Here is a 19,741-nt window from a genome sequence, read left to right on the forward strand (position 1 = left end):
CTGTCCAAACGAGCAGATCCAAGGTAGTGACATTGACCAGATTTACTTCAGTTTGGCTCCTCTGCTTCCTGAGAGGGGCAGAACAGGGCATTCATGCATTGCGCTGAGTGGAGAACAAGAAGTCTGGGGCGGTGAAAACAGGGGGCTGTATCTTCAGTCTGGTAGGAATAAACCTGTCAGTTTTGGCTAAAATTTGATGTACTTGTAATGCTTTGCACATTCAATTAATAGTTGCGATTTTATATTTCAAACAAGCTTGCATACGTTTGCACGACACTACTTCATTTACCAAACAACAAACTACCAAATAAACACCACAGAATCACAGAATTGTAGGGGTTGGAAGGGACCTCTAGAGATCATCGAGTCCAACCCCCCTGCCAAAGCAGGCTCCCTACACCACATCACACAGGTAGGCATCCAGGCGGGTCTTAAATATCTCCAGAGAAGGAGACTCACTTATGTACACTATTTATCTTCAGCAGGCACTTCTCGAAGCTGCCTGGCTCCCGAGGGCCGTTTCCCCCCCCCCAAGGTCAGCTCAGCCCTGTACCATCCCCACAGCACTGTGGGGGTAACCCACCCCCTGCCCCCGTCCTCGCCGCCGCTCCAGTCCCGCCCCTCCCCGCCTTCCGCCAATCACGCCCCGCTCTGAGCCGAGGGGCGGCAGCTGTGGCGCATGTTCCGTCGCTGATTGGCCAGCAAGACACTGAGCGTCATCCGGAGGCGGAGAGCGCCAGGAGTGGCTGAGCGGGAGAAGGCAGGCGGGAGCTGATTCGCCGCCGTGTGTCACGTGGTGCTGCGGGTTGTGACGCCCGCCGTGGTGAGGGGCTCGGCTTGTCAGGTAGGTGGGTGCCGTGTGCGCCGCCGCCGCTGCTGCCCGCGCCCCGCCGCCAGCGCCGGGCCCTGGGGTGCGGCTGCCCGCATCGTGCCCGGCCGTGCCGAGCCGTGCCGCGCCGCGGGGAGGGGGACGCGGAGCGGGTAGGCCCGGCCCAGCCCGGCCAGGCGCGGGGCTTCACCTGCGGGCGGGGCGGGGCGGGCGGCGCTGGCGCTTGTCTCCTTAGGGGCTGCGGCGGCATCCGGCCGCCTCCCCGGGCCCGGTGCGGGGCGGCGGCTCCGGTTCCAGCCCGCCCGGCGGCGGCTCCGCCCCGCGAGGCAGGAGGCGCCATCCCCGCCCCCGCCCAAGGGACTGCTGCCGGGAACGGGGGGTCCGAGCTCGGCGCAGCGGACAGGAAGAGGGCAGCGCCCTGTCGCGAGACGAGGGTCAGCGACTGCCGCTCCGCCGTGTCACCCAGCGAACAGGCCCACCTCGCCTTGTGCCCCTCCGGGGGTGCCGCGAGGGCTGGAGGCTTATTAAGTCCTGAGGGCGCAGCAGGCGCTTCTTAAGGCCGCAGTGTGTGTGATGGGCTTATGCTCCAGGCAGATATAAGTGTGTCAGCTCCTGGGCTTGGCATCTTGGGGGGCACGGCAAGTGTGCAGAATGGCATTACCTGCTCTTTTCCATGCAGGAATGCTACTTTTCCATTGAATGTACCAATGTGGACACCTCTGGGTTTGTTGCTCCTTTCAACAACCCGTTTTCTGTTATCGTAACAGGAGAAAAAGGAAGTGGAACCTCCCAACGATGTGACATAACTTTCCCACGCTCTTTAACAAACTTCCTCAGAGTAACTCTGATGCTCTGCCTTATCTTGTTTTCATCATCTTTGAACTAGTTGCAACATGGGCCACATCTGAAACTCTTGATTTTCAAGACCAAAAGAATTTAATGGGTGTTATTTTAAGTGTACTGACGAGGTCATACACAGTAAAGGTGTGCTTTCCAGCAGAGATCACTGACGCAGTGAGCTGTGCGTGTGCGAGTCTTTGGGAGGTGCCAGGAGGCTGGAAGTTGATACGTGCAATCAGTCTGCAGACAAAACAGATTGCTACTGATGCACGTGTTGTGGGATGAGTTATGGTAATGATTACTGTTAGTGTGACAAATACCCGTTTCCTCCTTTAATTAGTTCAATTTTGATCTATTATGGCACGTTGTCAGTGGTGCAGCAACTTAGGAATGTCCAGTTGTGCAGTGTTACCCCCAGAGGAGCTGGGCTTTGGGGGTACTTTTAGAAGGGAAAGACATAAGAAATAAGAAGAATAAGGGTACAGTATACATGAAGCCCTGTGCGTACAAGGTTCCTTTCTGACTGACCAAAAGCTTGGTAATGCCTTATGTTGTATTGGGGAGGTTCAGATTGGATATTAGGAAAGGCCTCTCAGAATTAGCAGTAATGCATTGGATCAGGCTGCCCAGGGAGGTCATGGAGTGGCTGTTTCTGGAGGTGTTCAGGAAACATATACACGTGCCTCTGAAGGGCATGAGTTGACAGTTGGGTTAGATGGTCATAGAGCTCTTTTCTGACCTTAACGATTCTATGATTTTATGATTTAATTATCACCAAGACCCTCAGAATCATGGAATGATTTGGGTTGGAAGGGACCTCAAAGATTGTCTAATTTCAGCCTCTGTGATGCAGGCAGGATTGACACCTTCACAGTCAGGCGCTATCCAGCCTGACCTTGAACAGCTCCAGGGATGGGACATCCACAGCTTCTCAGGGCAGCCTGAGCCTTCCCTGCTTCCCCACAAGCGCAATTTCATTCATTACTGAATCTGTCAGGAATGTTCTCCTTCAATTGGTGTTTGGACTGCTGTGTTAAGCACATCTGAAATCTCTGTGTCACTTGACTGAGCACAGGCTTGGGCAGGTGATGGAAGGATTATAAGGCAGGGTGATGTGAAGGAAAAGTGGGCAGTCTTCCTTAGGAGGGGGTCAAGTGAACATGTGCTTCACTGTAAGGAGGAAGCTGATCACAGGGAAGCAAGAGCAAGTGAGTGTGCTGCACTGCAAGCAGGTACTGCAGTTATACTTCCTTTGCTGAAGGCATTCTGTGCCTGGGTTGGTGCTTCACAAAGCATGCAGGAGGGTTTGCTGACAACGGGCAGGCTGGGCCTAGGCTCCAGCCCCAGGCAGGCTTCCCATGGCCTGTGCTGTGCCTGTGCAGAGACCCCATTTCCTGCCTGCTGCAAGGGGAGGTGGGCCGTCCTATTGGCCCTTGGGCTGGCAGCTGGCCGGCACTGTGCCTTACAAGGAGGTGGGAGAGCTGCATGAGGTCACTGCTTCACAGGGAGGGGGATTTTCTTCATTGTGTGGGAAGTGGGTCTGGAAGAGGAAGGGGGAGTCTTCGGCTGAGGGGAGGGAGGAGGAGTTGCAAGGGGAGAGCTGAAGTTCACTTCTGCAGAAAGTAAACTGTTTACGCCCTCTCAATATGGAGATAAAGGAGGCTGCCCTCTTGTACTTGCCTTTTAAACACAGATTTAGGAAACATGAGCAGGGAGGACTGTTACACAGGAGGGGGAGACTTGGAATGGTTGATTATTTGGCATTTAATTAAGGAAGGAGTAAAAGGGTTTAAAGTACTGTGTGTGTAAATATGCGCATTTCTGCTGTATTACTTCTGCATTAGGTGGCTACAGTGTCTTAGGGAAGATTTGAGAATGAATGGAATTCACAACTTCGTTTTTGCATTCTAAGAGAGGATAGTTACCTGTATTTTTGAGGTACATGTGTGGTGGTGCGTGGTGTGCAGTGTAGAGGAAGTCTTGTAAGTGTTAAACATGCAGGGCATATCTATAATTACTTGTTATTTCTTTAAGGACAACTTCTTGTGACAAGGAATTTGGATCGCCATCATCTCATATCATGAAATCACATTTCAGGGTACCGCTGTAATTTTTTATTAATTATTTTGACAAGTTCAAGTGCAGAGCTAGGTTTGTTTCAAGTGCAGTGAGTCTGAAGCAGTTTAGATTTTCTCTGTGTAGGGTGTTTCGCTGATGATAAGTTTCTGATAAGTTTGTGCTCAGTGTGGTTATTAATCTGAGTGATTGAATTGTACTTCATCTTCTACTTCAAATCTCTGACCATGGTCACCGATCTCCTGTGCATTACTCCATTACTGCCTTTCTGCACTACATGGAAGGTGCCAAATGGTTTAACTTCAGCTTCCAGTTTTCTTTCCCACATCTGAGCTTGTTACTAACTGGCTCACTACACACGTGTAGTTGACACAGCCAAGCACGGAGACAGCTCCTCAGGCCCTTTGCTGTTCTGTGGCTTAGTGACTGTTCTCTTGCCAGGGGTACTGGTTTGTCAGAGCTCCTCATCTCCCAGATGTATTAATCAGCTTGAGAGGACATAGTTCTGGTTGCTTAGTCATGTCTGTGTTGTGAGCTTCTCCTTGAGCAGCAGGGATATTTCGTTAGGCTTTCTGGTGTCATCGTGCTTTTTTTCTGCTGAGGGCAGAAGTATTACTTGGGCCAAGACTTGCACTTAGTTTCTTGTTTGGCTGAATATTGTATAATAGCAGTAGTTATGTACTTTTGAGACGTTCCTGTCACATAGCTCTGTATTGACTCAATCACACGAAGCTTTCTACTATTACAGTAAAAATGTCATTTAGGATGTGCTTTACAGTACTGCTTTCATGATAATGTAATCCATTTGGAACTATGGTCTCAGTAGGTGCCAGTATAGAAAATACACAATGAATAACTACTTAATTGCTTATAATGTTAAGCATTTTTCTACATGGTGTTCAGATCTTGGTTTGGAGACTGTCCTTTCACAAGGTCTTTTGTAATTTTCATCATAAAATCTTAGTGCCTCCAGCCTTTATTTCATATTATGGTTTTGGAAGCTGTTTATTTTTGCTGAAGGAGCTGAGGCATGAAGAAATTAATACTTAGCATCATAATAAATTACCATAATTAAGGCCTAATGAAAAATCAATTATCTTTTAAATAGAGGCAACCCATGAAAAGTTTGTGAATTGTTTACTGTTATGCAAGTAGTCTTCAACTGAAGAAGAAATGGAATCCAGGGTAATATTAATGTGTATTAATCACAAATCATTTGTTCCTGGAAACTGTGCATTTAGAAACTGGGAGACCTGACATTATGGCAATGAACATGATGGTTTTGTGGAGATGAGCTTCTCTGACAGAATGCTGAATCGTCCCCAGAGCTCTCCATCCTCTAATAAATGAGTTGGGCAGTTATTGGGGGTGGTAGTTACAAGATCACATAATGTGTGTTCCACCGAGGGTGGCATTCAGATTTTCAGCCTCAGTTTTTTAAATTGTTTAATTTCATTACTTGATTTGTCAGTTCTGCTGCTTTTCTTCAGCTCTGTTTATGCATGACTTTTTCTTTAGAAAAGCTGGAAAATCTGATTCCATACTTTTACAGCATATCGAAACTCACATTGTTATCATATTTACACGGTCTGCAGTTTGTACTAAGAATGGCAATAATAAATTGTTTGTTTTTTTCTCTGAGCAAAGCAGACTAACCTGGAGTACTATGAATATTATTTTCTGAGTACTTAATAAAGGCAGGAATAAGCTTACTGAATATTTGGCGTTTAATGCTCAGACAAGTAACATGTTAATAATATTTCAGCTGGTGTTGAATAAATGAGTTTTACATTGGTGACCATGTGAACAATTAGGAGTATGATCTTAGTATTAATCTGCTTAGTCCTTGAGTACTTAAAGCCTCTCTTATCTGTCATGCAAATTTATGCAAGGTTTTTATTTTTGTTTTTAAAATAATGAAGTTAGTGTAGTATACTGCCACCAGGTCTGTTAAGATAGAGCCTTTGAATATTTTTTTCTTATATTTTTTCCCCTTCAGGGAATATCTGACTCTATAGCAGTGGTTCTTCTTGGAGATGTTCATTAATGTAAGATAGGCTCCCACAAAACTTGTTCCAGAGAAGGGGGGAGGGGGGGGGAGTGCAGCAAATAAGGTGACTAGTTATCTAGTACACTACCAGTGTAACCAGTTTCAATGAAAATCATTCAGCTTTGGAGTGCCCTTCTACTGACAAAAAGCTAAAAGTTTGGAAGCAGGACACGCACGTGCTTCTTGTTGGTGTGAGTTTGTTATGTGCTTAAAAACATGCACACCAAAAAACAAAACAAACAAAAAAACCAGAACACTATGAGTGGTGAACTTTTTCTGAAGGAGAGTTGCCTTTCCATCATTTCCAAAGTATAAATGTTTGTTTACCAATTCAGTACAAAGGATGAGGTAACTGAAGCTGAGCAGGTAAAAGGAAATGCTTAATTTGCAAATGTACAGGGAAGTCAGCAGTTGAAAGTCGTAGAGAAATGGATTTGATGGACCACTCCCTGGATAAAGAATTGGCTGGATGGTTGCACTCAGTTGTGGCCAGTTGTGGTCAGTTGTGCAATGCCCATGTGAATACTGGTGATAACTGGCATTCCTCAGGGGCTGATGTTGAGACCGGTGCTATTTAATGTCTTTGTAGGAGACATGGGCAGTGGGATTGTGTGTGCACGCTCAGCAAGTCTGCAGACAGCACCAAGCAGGGTGCTGCCATTGATATGCTAGAGGGATGGGATGCTATCCAGAAGGACCTGGACAGGTTTGAGAGGTTGGCCCAGAGGTCAGAGGGAGGTGATTCTGCCCCTTTATAAGACACCCACCTGGAGTACTGCATCCCGTTTTAGAGCCCCCAATGCAAGGACATGGAACTGTTGGAGCAGGTCCAGAGGAGGGCCACAAAGATGATCAGGGAGCTAGAGTAGCTCTCTTACAAAGACAGGCTGGGAAGTCTCCAAGAAGACCTTACAGCAGCTCTGCAGTATGTGAAGGGAGCATCCCTGCCTATAGGAGGGGGATTGGAACTAGATCATCTTAACAGTCCCTTCCCACCCAAACCATTCTATGATTCTATGAAATGTGCGGTTGAGAAACTGTAGAGAATTAAAGGCTTGTAAGAAAGATTCTGTGACCATTTCTGACTTTTGCACTAGGTGAATGTTGAAAGTGGGAGTGGGAAATCCCTCATCAGTAAATGTGTTGAGTAAATCTGATTAAGAAAATTATTTGACATATGAGAATAAGTAATTTGTCCAAATTAGCCTTTTTTAATTTTAATTTTGTTATTATTATTATTTTATTTTATTTTTTAATTGGAGGATTGCACGCTTGACTCTGATCAGAAATCTCAGTTTTATTAAGTCCTCGTCTTCCACTGGAGGTTAAAATAAGAATATGAACAGCTTATGTGGATTGTGTCTGCAGCATGGTCCATAAAGACATTACAGATTTAGCTGTTTAAACAGATGGTTGTTACTAGTTATTGCAACAGGGTGGGTCGTGTCTTAATGCATGGTTTTTCTTTGATTAAATTGGAATTTCAGATTTAAAGATTCACTTAGTGAAATTCTCTTAAAGTGACCCAGAGAATAGTAAGGCAAGAAATCATGAAGGGATTTAAATAATTCTTGAAAGAAATACAAATATTTCTATTATCTTTTTTTCTCTTTTTCTTATTTTTTCCTCTTTTTTTTCTGTAGAGTCACTGTCAGTGGTTCTGTGTTCTGAAGAATGTTGGTTTCATGAATAAAAAAAAAAATTAGCTGCTTGGTTTCCTCTCTGGAAAGGATACTTTTGACACACAGAAAGCTAACAAGCTACTGTTGTAACAAGCTCAATTAGGCTGAGTCTTATGTGTGCAAACACATTTCCACATCAAGCATTTCTGCATGCTTTTTACTGTTCTTGTGCACTTCAGCATCTTTTTTTCCAGGGACACTGGAGGTTAAATGTCCGCAACCTGTCTCAGTTTGTTCTAACATCAAGTGTGCTGTAATATAAGTAAACATAATTAAAGCTTTGTCCATTTATACATTTTCAAATGAGATAATGCGTTTCAGCAGTGTTCTTTATAACTGGGAAGGATGATGATGTCTGTGCAAAACTGACTGAACCTGAAAAAGTAGAAAAACTTTTTCTATGTTTCCTGATGATTTATGTGTGTTTGTAAGGTGTTTGTATTAAAATCTGTTATGCCTCTGAATTTGCACTGCAAGAACAATATTTGAGAAGTTGCAAATGCCTGGTTCAATCATCTGTCTTTTGGGTGACTGCCCTTATAGTGAGAATCACTTCATCTCATCTAAAAGAAAGAGTTATCACAGTAAGCATCTTTCAGGATATGGAACATACAAAGTAAAGTTATTCAGATGAGTTACAGCAAATGCAAATTTCAGGCAGTGCCTTTTATCAAATCACATTATATGGTTTATATCCTGCAGTGCAAGAGTCTGGAAAATCAGCTGTGAGGAAGGGACTCCGTTCTTAGATTTGTGTTTCTTATGGGCTAGTTTCCTGTGTGAAGTACCATGATGCTGATCTACATGTAATGTGGTACAGTGCCAGGGAAATAAGTGACCTTGGGAAGGCTGAATGAACTCTGAGTTAACTAAGGAGAATGTTTAATAAACCAGAAGGTTGTCGTTAGTATAATGAAGGAGGAAAGTAGCAGCCACCACTGTATTGCTTTCTGAGTTTCTTTTCAATGAATGATAAATACTCAAAACTGTACTATTTTTCTCTTACAGAGACCTGTATCGTCATCTATTGCAAACCATTAGTCTAATTGTTTTGGCTTCAGGGAGAAATTCAGTCTAATGTTGGGCTACAGGGAGAAGATAATAAAGTTGGATCATAGTAGCCCTGTTCAGCACTGTAGGCTTGGGAAAGGGTGGCTTGAAAGTTGACTGTCAGAAAACTGGGTAGAGGGTGCTGGTTGTCAGCCTGCTGAAAATCAGTGAGCCAGCAGTGTGCCCAGGTGTCAAGAATGTCAGTGTCATCCTGGTCATATGTATGGCATTGGTGAGACTGAAGCTTGGGTGCTTTGTTCAGTTTTGGACCCCTCTCCACAAGAAGAGCATTGAGTTGCTTGACTGTGTACAGAGGAGAGCAGCAAAGGTGGTGAAGGAATTGGAAAACGAGGTATGAGGATTTACTGAGGAGACTGTTTGGTCTGGACAAGAGAAGGCAAATGGGGGACGTTATGGCTCTGTACAGCTGCCTGATAGGAGACTGAAGCAAACAGGGTATTACACAGAGAATCACACACAGAACTGCGGAGATTTGAAAGAACCTCGAACAATCAAGCCTGACGCCCTTGCTAAAGTAGCTGCTTTACAATAGGTTGCATAGGTAGACATTCATACGGGTCTTGAATATCTCCATAGAAGTCTCTGCAACTTCTCTGGGCAATCTGTTACGGTGTTCTGCCACCCTTAGCATAAAGAAATTCTTCTGTGTGTTCGTATGGAACTTTCTGTGTTCAAGATTTAGCTATTACTCCTTGTCTTATTGCTTCACACCAGCAAGAAGAGTCTGGCCTCATCCATTTGCTTTCCACCTCCCTTTGGTGTCCAACTTCTGGTTTGCCTGGGCTGCATGTAGTAAATAGAAATTGTCTTTGGCCACATACAGGTAGGCTGCTCCAAAAGTAATGCCTCTTATTTATTTCTGTGGTAACTACCACTGATACAAAGAGCACAATAACCCTATTTGATAGAGCACATCTCAACTACAAAACAGTAATTTCCAACATAGTCATCACCATTAGCTATGCATTCTCACCTGTGATGAATAAGAACCTGCATACTGCACTCATTAAAATCTGAACCAGAGGAGGTGACTCACTCAAGACTGAAACACATAATCTACCACTCTGTTGTGCTCACATCCACTATTTGATCTCCATTAATGTTCAGCAAGCATCAATGAATATCAGTCGGTGCAGTTTTTTCTGCATGGAGAAATTCGGTGACCCACCTTTGCTTCATACAGACTTCAAGTCAGACACCATTTTGTCAGGCTGCTCCTCTGCTGCCATCTGTCACACAGCAACAACATGTCATGTAATACTGATAGGAAGGTTCTGCCTCTGTTGTCATACCACCTATGTCCTCCTCTGATGCCAATGACCCACATAATAAAATAGGAGACATTACTTTTGGAGCAGCCCTCGCAAAATACACACTGCTGATAATGTATAAGTAACAAAACATTTTAGTTTTAAATTTTTTTCCTAAAACATTAAAACAACAACAAAAAAGAGAAACAAAAAGATAAGACTAGTGGGGTATTTTGATCTTGTTTTGGTGTGGCTGACACACTAGTCCAGTTCGATGGCAGTGGCTGCAATTGATGACACCAAGCTGAGTGGTGCAGTCGATACGGTGGAGGGAACGGATGCCATTCAGAGGGACCTTGACAGGCTGGAAAGCTGGGCTCGGGTGAACCTAATGTGGTTCAACACGGCAAAGTGCAAGGTTTTGCACTTGGGCCGGAAGAACCCCAGGCACCTGTACAGGCTGGGAGGAGTTGTTCTTGAGAGCAGCTCGGCTGAAAAAGACCTAGGGGTCCTGATAGATGAGAAACGTAACATGAGCCAGCAGTGCGCTCTGGCAGCCCGGAAAGCAAATGGGATCCTGGGCTCCATCAGGAGAGGGGTGGTCAGCAGGGATAGGGAGGTGATCGTCCCTCTCTACTCTGCTCTTGTGAGGCCCCATCTGGAGTACTGTGTCCAGGTGTGGAGCCCTCAGTACAAAAAAGATATGGAGATTTTGGAAAGGGTCCAGAGGAGGGCCACGAAGATGATCAGGGGGCTGGAGCACCTCCCCTATGAGGACAGGCTGAGGGAGTTGGGTTTGTTCAGCCTGGAGAAGAGAAGGTTGCGGGGTGACCTCATTGCAGCCTTTCAGTACCTGAAGGGAACTTACTCCCAGGAGGGGAGTAAACTCTTCGAAAGGGCTGATAATAGCAGGACTAGGGGAAATGGTTTTAAGTTGAAGGAGGGAAGATTTAGGTTGGATGTTAGGGGAAAGTTCTTTACTAGAAGGGTGGTTAGGTCCTGGAACAGGCTGCCCAGTGAGGTTGTGGATGCCCCGTCCTTGGAGGTGTTCAAGACCAGGCTGGACGGGGCCCTGGGCAACCTGATCTAGTAAATGTGTATGTTTGGTGGCCCTGCTAGGCAGGGGGGTTGGAACTACATGATCCTTGAGGTCCCTTCCAACCCGGGTTATTCTGTGATTCTGTGATCTGTGATTCTGTAATTCTTAGTGAGGTCCTAAGGTATTCATCAGAGATTTTGTGATGAAATTTTACTCTTTGTGTACTTCATTTTTGACAGTAATTGTTCAAAATGTGTGTACTGTCAAAAAGTGAGGACATGAGTAAGGTATGATTGTGAAGCAAAGGATGTTTTTCTCTAGGATATGGATCATGAAAGTCCAGTAAAAAGACGAGCTGACATTTTTTAGTTGAATGTCAGGTTGCAAGTCTGTCCATTCCAACTGAAATTTTACAGGTTGTGTGTTTATATCAACTAAGTATGTTTTCATAGACTTAATTATTTTTATTTTTAGTTATTTTTGTTTTCTGTGTGGTAATTTTGAAACCTCAGGGTGTAGGGTGCAGTCAGCATGGCAACATGATCAGGGGGCAGGATGCTATCTGGATAGTCCTTGAGCAGTGGTTCCAGCAGAACTTCATGAAGTTCAACACAGCCAGGTGCAAGGACTTGGTCATGGGTCATGGCAACCTTCACTACTACCAATACAAGATTGAGAATTAAAAGATTGAACACAACCCTGTAAATGACTTGGCGGTACTAGTGGATGGGGAGCTGGACATGAGACAACGGTGTGTCTAGGGAGACATGGACTGTTTGGAGCGTGTCCAGAGGAAGGCCACAAAAATGATCCAAGGGATGGAACACCTCTTCTGCGAGAGTGCACTTAGAGAGCTGTGGCTAAAAGGCCTGTAGAAGAGAAGAGGCTCCAAAGCGACCTGAAAGCAACCTTACTGTATCAAAGATGGGCTGTAAGAAAGAAGGTGACAGACTCTTTAGCAGGGTCCCCAGAACATGGGGAAATGGATTCAAACTAAAAGAGAGTAGATTTAGACTGGATATATAGAAAAAGTCTTTTATAGTGAAGATGATAAGGCGCTCAGACAGGTTGCCCAGAGATATGGCAGAAGGTCTGTCCCTGGAGACATTCAAGATTGGGCCAGAGGGGGCTCAGAGCAACCTGATACAGGTGCGGATGTTCGTGTTGACTGCAGTGGGGTTGTACCCTAAGAATTCTGTGATTTTGTTTTCAAATTCCTTTTTCAAAACAGAAATCACAGCTGCATGTTTTTAGCTGTTCAGAGCTTTGAGTAAAGCCCATGCATCAAAATGCGTAATTTTTTTTTTACCTTTTTGAGTCAGCACTGGCTTCCCCATGCCCTGGTTTCAGTTGGCAGAACATTGACAGTGCATTGATGATTTGGTTGCTGCTAAGCAATGGGCAGGTATCCAGGGCCGTTACACTGGCAAGAACCACCAACTTCAAATTGCAGGGACTGCATTGTGAGCCATGCTGCATGCCATCTGCAGGCCATGGGTTGGACATGCCTGCTTTAGATATTTATAAACATTAGTCAGATCCTCCTTCAATCTTCATTTCTCCAGGCTGACCATTTCCTCATATGAAAGATGCTTCAGGCCCTTTATCATCACTGTGGCCCTCTACTGGACTCCTGGGAGATCCCAATCTTTCTTGAACTGGGGAACCCAAAATGGGACACAGTATTATAAATGTGACCTCATCAGGGCTGAGTAGAGGAGCAGGATTGATTACTTCCCTCAACCTGCTGGCTGCATTCTTTTTAATGCACTCCAGGATACCATTGGTCTTCTTGGCAACAAGGTCACACTGCTGGCTCATGGCCGATCTGTGGTCCACCAGAACACCGTCTTCTGCAGTGATGGGTGATATGAAACGAGGAAGTGGCCTCTTGCTGTACTAGAGGAGATTCAGATTGGATATTAAGAATAATTTATTTAGAGAGAGGTTGGTTTAGTATTGAAAAGGACTGCTGAAGGGAATGTTGGTGTCCTTATCCAAGGTATTTGAGGGATTTGTGAATGCAGCACTAAGGAACATGTTTTAATGATGGGACTCAGTAGCTCAGCTTGGTAACCAGCAAACATGATGATGATTAGGGTCCTTTCCAACTTAAATGTGATTCTCTGATTTTGAGGAAGTGAATCAAGAAATGAAACAGTAGCTTCAACTTCTTCCTAACCAAGTGAAGATCATGTCTAATAGAATAAAATAAATTAGTGAACAAGTTCAGAATTGTATATAGAACAAATTATTAGTAAACAAGGTTATCACAGAAATGCTTAACTTCAGCACTGATTTTTGCTGCCCTTTTAATTGCTAATGTTTCCATCTTCACTATTTGTTCAAGACCACTCCTCTTGAAAATGTAATATTTGACTTGTCTTTTGTTCTTCCTGCTTGATTAGAAATTTCTTTAATATACTTGAAAATCAGCATGAGCCATTGATCTGTGTGTTTATATATATATGTTTATTATTATTATTTTTTGTCTGTTTGGGGCCAACTTTTTTGTAACTTCAGCATCGCAAGCTTCTTTGTAAGAGCTATCTCCTTTAGAAAGTAGAACCTTTGTAACATCAGAATAGCAGAAATGCTTATATTTCTTCAGAAGACCTGCCAGACACTTGAGATGATGATGGTAATAATAAAAAACAGATAACTGAATTAGATTTTTTTTTAAGGCTAGTATTTCTCTGCTGTTTGTCAGACCTCACCAGGGAATGCTGTTGCTAATGATATTAATATATTCATGTAAAAAAAGGAGAAATTCGTCATGGTGTTGGTCCATACTTTCCTTCCTGCTTGAATTACATTAATTTTTGAATATGCAGGATGTACATCATACACATATGGATATATATGAATGCAGACATGCTCATACAGAAAGAGCCGAGACAGTCATGTCCTTGGTTTGGATCAGTACAGTTAGAAAGATGGAACATCTACAGCTTTAATTCAGGATTTTGACTTTCCACTCTGAAACAGATCAGAATAAGATACTCTGTACTGAGTGACTGGAATTGTTCCTCACAAGCTATGGAACCCCCCCATTCCAATTCTGAATAAATTTGTGGAGTAGCCATGATCAAAGGAAGACTGCAGGGACACTATTGTAAAGGGAAAGCTCAGTGGAGAGCTTGAACATTTAAGAAGGTTGGGTATATTTGATCACAGCTTCTGCTGAGATAGAATCGTTTTTACCAGCCTTATTCTGTTCAATCAGTTTTTCTGTTAACATCTAACATGGAGATAATTGTTGCACCACTGCTGAATGCAGAGTTCAGAGGAAATTCTTTGTTCAGGTCCTTTCTATTCAGGCTGTGCTTTTCTTTGGCTTCCCTTGCAGTCTGTAACCTAATTTAAAGGAAGTTTGATTCCTGGAAAAATACGGGAGGAAGCCCGTCTTTATTTGTAATCCTGTGGGAGGTAATAAGAAACGAGGTGCATATCCCCTTTGTAAGTGACATGTGGGGTCTGTGTGTTGTTTTCTACGTGGCATTGCCTCTTTCAGAGTTACCAGCAGTGCTGCAATGAGTCTTTGAGGCACAGTAGCTGAGTATAACTGTGGTAGTCAGTCTTGCTCTGCTCTTCTGAACCTGTAGCTGCCTTCATCTTTGTGTACTCTTCTGCCTGGTGCAATTCAGTCTCAGTCATTGTCAGTGGTTCAGGCCCAGTTCAGCCTGGTTGTGTGACTAATGGCATGGGCGGGCCCACACACCCATTCCCCAAGATAGGTCTGAAAACAAAACTTATCAGTGAGCTAAAGGAGACAACTAATTTACTAAATATGATAGTGGAATGTGAGAAAACACAATATAATACAATGGAATTATAATCGAAGCTAACGAACAGAATGAGGGAGACAGTGTCCAAAACCAAAGGCTTTACTCTGATGCTGAAGGCGAGACAGCTAGGGAGCACAACCACAGTGGTAAGCTGTGGAAGAAAAGGCAGTCATGACTCCTGAGCAGTTTGGTCTTTCCCTCTGAATGGAAAATGGAAACAGAGCAGTGAGGTCTTCTGGGATGTAGTTCTTCTCTTCTGAGAAAGAAATATCATCCATCCACAGAACTGGAGTATTAACTCTTTAACTGCCAGGGCACTATATGATGTTATGATGTAGAACACCAATAACAAACATCGTAAAGCCATGACAGTCATCTGCCTTGATATTTGCCTGTGGCTGTTAAGTAGAATTTTCCTCATGATGGATGCAAGCTTGGTTGAGCAACAGCTCCTGTAGAGCAGGTGCTGTGTAGCTCACTGCCTCAGTGCAAGCTCTTTCTTGTTACTTGTTTTTTACAAGAGTCTGAGATGGTGGTGAAGTGGCTGGTGGCCAGGATGTGTGAGGAGCAGCTGAGATCTCTGGGTCTGTTCAGCCCAGAGCAGACGAGCTGAGGGGAGGACTCATGGCAGCTGCAGCTCCTCATGGGGAGCTGAGGGGTAGTGCTGAGCCTGAGGGACAGGCATGGAGCTGTGTCAGGGGAGAGGCAGGGAGGATGTTAGGGGTGAGGTTCTTCACCAGAGAGCAGTTGGTATGGAGCAGGCTCCCCAGGGCAGCAGGTCAGGGTTAGGGTTGACTGTGCTGGAGTTCAAGGAGCATTTGGACAGTGCTCTCAGACATAGGGTTTGAATTTTGGGTGGTTCTGTGTGGAGTCAGGAGTTGGAGTCAATGATTCTTGCAAGTCCTTTCCAGCTCGGAGTACTGTTTTGTTCTCTGATCTAGTATAGAGTATGTTAAGGATGTTTTCAGACTATAAGGAGCTGGGAGTGACTGCAGGTGTGGTGGAGAATGAGAAAGCGAGACCTGCTGGAACAAGGCAGCTTGTGTCATTAAGTGAGCAGGATAGTAATGTCATTGATCAAAATAGTGTTTACTGCTGGGGAAAAAAACACACAAAAGCACTAAGGTTTGGAAATCATATGAAGCAACCTCTGCTCTTCTCAGCACTGGGAATCCACCACCACCACTCCATGTTAGGCTTTGAACTTAACTGATTTGGGGACCAAATTCAAGAGAATTAAGAGAGCACCAGAGGTCTAGAAAATGATTTCAAATAAAAGACTGAAAGGCAGAAAATGATACGCAGTTGCAAAGAAGATAATCTCTTTTCTCTGCTCGTAAGTCACAAGAAGATAAAATTTGGTCACTGAGAAACTTTTTCCCTTGGTAGAAGCAGAGAAATGCTAAATTGGAGAAGACAGGTGACTATAGATCGTGTAATGTGATTTTTTCTAACTTAATCCCGTCACATCTATTACTATCATTTACATGTTAGAAAATGATACCTTCAGGTAAGCAAAAACCTTTTATGTCCAAAGATGTTTTATGATTCTGGTCAGAGAGGAGTCTAAAATTGATCTTCTTGTTAGCATCACAACTGCTTGAGAAAATTGTGATATTCATCTAGCTACAGGCAGGAGCTCAGCATGTGAGTTTGGCTGTAAGCAATCAGGTGAAGTCCATCCAGCTCAGAACTTGCTGTTGAGAAAGGACTGTTGCCACATATGTAGAAGAGTAGTACATCTGGCATGTTTTTCCTACTTGTGCAGTTTGGGGATGTCTTGAGGTGTTTTTAAAGTTTCATTTGATGTTCCCACATTCTTCTGGGAAGCACTTCAGACATCTGATACATCATGCCACTTTTTGCTATCACTTTTTTTTGGTCCTTTGATCTGACATATCATGGTTATCTGTTTTGCAAGCTAAAAAATTCTCTTTACTTTCTTTGTGCAGAAGCTGTTCCATTCTCTGATCAATATTGCCTATACTTCATGTTCTTCATGAGACAGAATAATTAGGAGAGAGGAACACCATTCTTAGCAGCAACTTAAGAATATATTCTCTGATGTTCTCTCTTCATAAAAAAAAAAACAAACCACAAAACCTCTCATATTCTGGATATTTCCAAACCTGACCACTTCAAAGCACAGAACAAATGTTTTTGAAGGTGTATGCTCAGAAACAGCCAGAGAATTCTCCTGTGTGGTGTTAAGCAACCTGGAATGCTACACGGCATTTACTGATGTGTTACTTCACCTGCTGTTTTACATGGCTGTTGCGCAGTATTCTGCAGTTTGTCTGCAGGAGTTTGTCATGTAGTGTCAGTTTTGATTGCATTTGTTTTGTACTGTTTACAAGCTTAAGCACGGATTACATATGAAATAGTAGATATTTAGGTAACCAATCCAAACAGATGAACATGGCCTGGCTCCAATTCTGATGATGCTTCTGACTCTCTCCCCTGTGGAACTCTGTTCCTTAAATCTGCTACAAGGGTTTCCCTTCTGTAACAAATTTCTAGTATATAATGCAGCTGAAACTTTTCAGATGTGTTTTCTTTGCTACCATGTCTAGCACCTTTCTCTGTCAGCTGCTTGAATTCCTAAATAACTCTTTGAATTGCAGTACATGACTTTTGTTTACAATCTTTAGTGTTTTTCTCATCGTATTCCAGTTTACAGATTCCTTAGTATGATTTTAACACCTTCCCCAGTATGGAAGTCAGACATTGTTTCCTTTTCCCTGCTAAGTTCTGAAAAACAAACAAACAAACAAACAAAGAACGGCTTATTTTCTGCTCTCCATTCTTTACATTACTAGTCAATAGCATCTTCATTGTCTAGTGGTTTATTGCACTGAGGAAGCAAGCTGTCAGTACCTTTCAGTTTCTGCTGTGTAGGAGGAAAGGGATAGCGATAATATTTTGTTGCTGTCTTATAGGTAGTTATATGATTAGTTTACTGACAGAATTTTTTATATTCTTTTGTGTAGTGGTTAGTATACTGCTATCAATTAGACCAGTGCTGGAAAGATTTAGTGTTACCAGTTTCAAATTCTACAAGTGACCTGCATGTAGGTGAGAACAAGCGCATAAACATGAAGCCAGTAGTAACTGGAATTACAAAAAAAAAAAAAAAAAGAAAAAAAGAAAAAAAAATATAGGTGGCAATGTGCTTTATTTTTGTAGTAATAGAGAGAAAGCCTTCTTTCTGACATGCTGAATAACATTGTGTTTAAAAAAAGATGTGAATTTTACCTCTGTGCAGAGAGTGGAAAATGCAGCCTCTCTCCGTTTCGGTGGCTGCGGTCTGTTGTTTTATTTAGAAACAGAATTTTTTGAAACAATTATTTTAGCACATGATTTTTTTTAATTATTATTATATTTTTTTTTGACAACTGCCTTCATTCAGATATGGATAGCAGTATGCCTTTTACTCTGCGTTCTATCTAAAGCAAGAAAAGAGAAAAAAGAGATTTCTGTTCAGTGGAATGCTGACATTTCTAATTGGCTTATATTTGTGATGGGAGGTGGAAGCCAAATTTATGAGAATTGTTTCAAAGGTAATGTCTCCTATTGTGTGGTGTCAGCTAAGTAGGGTTTGAACCTTCCCACCAATATTCTGGTACATTTTTTTTTTTTTACCAGATGACAGATGGCAGGAGAAGGGCAATCTGATGAACTGGTGTTTGACATGAAAGTGAGTATGAAACAAATCTGTGTTGTTGAATTCATCTGTGCAGAAAATGTGGCACCTACTGACATTCATCAACACATGCTGAATGTGTACGGAGATCAAATAGTGGATGTGAGTGCAGTGAGGTGGTGGGTGGCGCATTTCAACAGTGACCAGAGGTCACCTCCTCTGTTTCAGGTTTTTACAAGCATGGTTGGCATGCAGGTTCTTATTCATTGCTGGTGAACATGCCTACCTCAAATTAATGCTGTGTACTTGAGAATTTGCTCTATCAAACAGTGTTTTTGTGTTCTTTTATCAGTTGTTGTTTTGATGAAAATAAATGGGGGGCACTACTTTTGGATCAGTTTATGTATTGTGTTTTGTGCTTGGTAATTGCTGGTGTAGGCTTTCTTTTACGTACTTAAATCTTATGCTTTGCAAATTCTTGCAAGTACTCACTTCTTCTGTTAAAGATGGTGAGTACTGCAGTGAGTCTCATCCAGTGCATTTTTTCCTCCTTTCATATAACCACACATGACTGCTGTTTTCCTTGCAGCGACTGAATGTAAGCATTACTTACAGTCTTTCCTATTTTTGGTCATGGAGAATGAAAGTTTTGTATTTACGTTAGGCAGCACTGTTTCTAGAGTGTCACTAAGTAACGAGAAAGGAATACTAAATAATATCTGCTTGAATGATATTTGTTCACAATCTATCCTTCTTTAAGATTTAAAACGTGTTCCATTATTAACGCTTTGTTTTAAACTTAGAAAATAATATGCAAAAGATTCGTGACTTAATTTTAAAGAGATATGGTATGAGATTGTGTGCAAATACATATCTTATACAGAATAGCTTGCACTTGCAAGCTACGTGCGAAGCATCTTTCTTATTACCTTTATTTTATATACTTAATATAAAACCTCAAACATTCAGCCTTGTGTTGCTGTTTGCTTCACTGAGATTGCAGTTCAGAGTTGCAGCTTCTAAATTGAGTGCTATAGTCTTTTTAAATGTTGTGTTTTTGCTATTCTGTGTACTACAGTAACTAGAGCTGCAGAAGAAATTTCTGTTTGCTTGATTCCTTTCTTGTGTTGCTGTTTGTTTTATTGCAGTCTATTGAAAATATTCCTAGTAGGTTTTTCTTGGAAATTTTGTCAGTGCGATATGGCAATGAGTTTTAGTTTCCCATACTTTTTTTTTTCTTATTGATGTTTTTTTTTTTTTTTCCCTGTTTTTATCAAGAGTAGAGTGCAGCAAAATTTAATTAGTCTGATTTTTCAGCCTTAATACACTGTTTCAATTGAAAAGAGTTTTTCCAAAAAGAAAAGTAAACAATTAAATATGCTTTAGTTGCTTGTGTGTAGAAAAAAAATACCTGATCTCTCAAAATGGCATAAAGTGACAGCATATGAGAACTTGCAGAGATTTTTGTTTTCT

General features: G+C 42.7%; 1 protein-coding gene across 7 annotated transcripts in view; it reads left to right on the forward strand.

The window, feature by feature from the left end:
• Positions 1–773: 773 nt before the first annotated feature.
• FER (FER tyrosine kinase) overlaps positions 774–19,741 on the forward strand; it is a 151,590-nt gene continuing 132,622 nt past the window's right edge. For 5 of the 7 annotated variants that reach the window (XM_015849444.3, XM_085528488.1, XM_085528490.1 and 2 more), the window contains exon 1: positions 774–844. The gene's annotated coding sequence lies outside the window, so the exon portion shown is untranslated. Of the gene's footprint in view, positions 845–3,264; positions 3,768–18,270; positions 18,323–19,741 lie in introns of those variants that run through there. The other 2 variants (XM_015849442.3, XM_015849443.3) reach the window with 2 other exon arrangements.

This window comes from Coturnix japonica, chromosome Z (assembly GCF_054131305.1).
Source record: "Coturnix japonica strain WE chromosome Z, WE-NBRP24, whole genome shotgun sequence".
Lineage (NCBI taxonomy): Eukaryota > Metazoa > Chordata > Aves > Galliformes > Phasianidae > Coturnix > Coturnix japonica.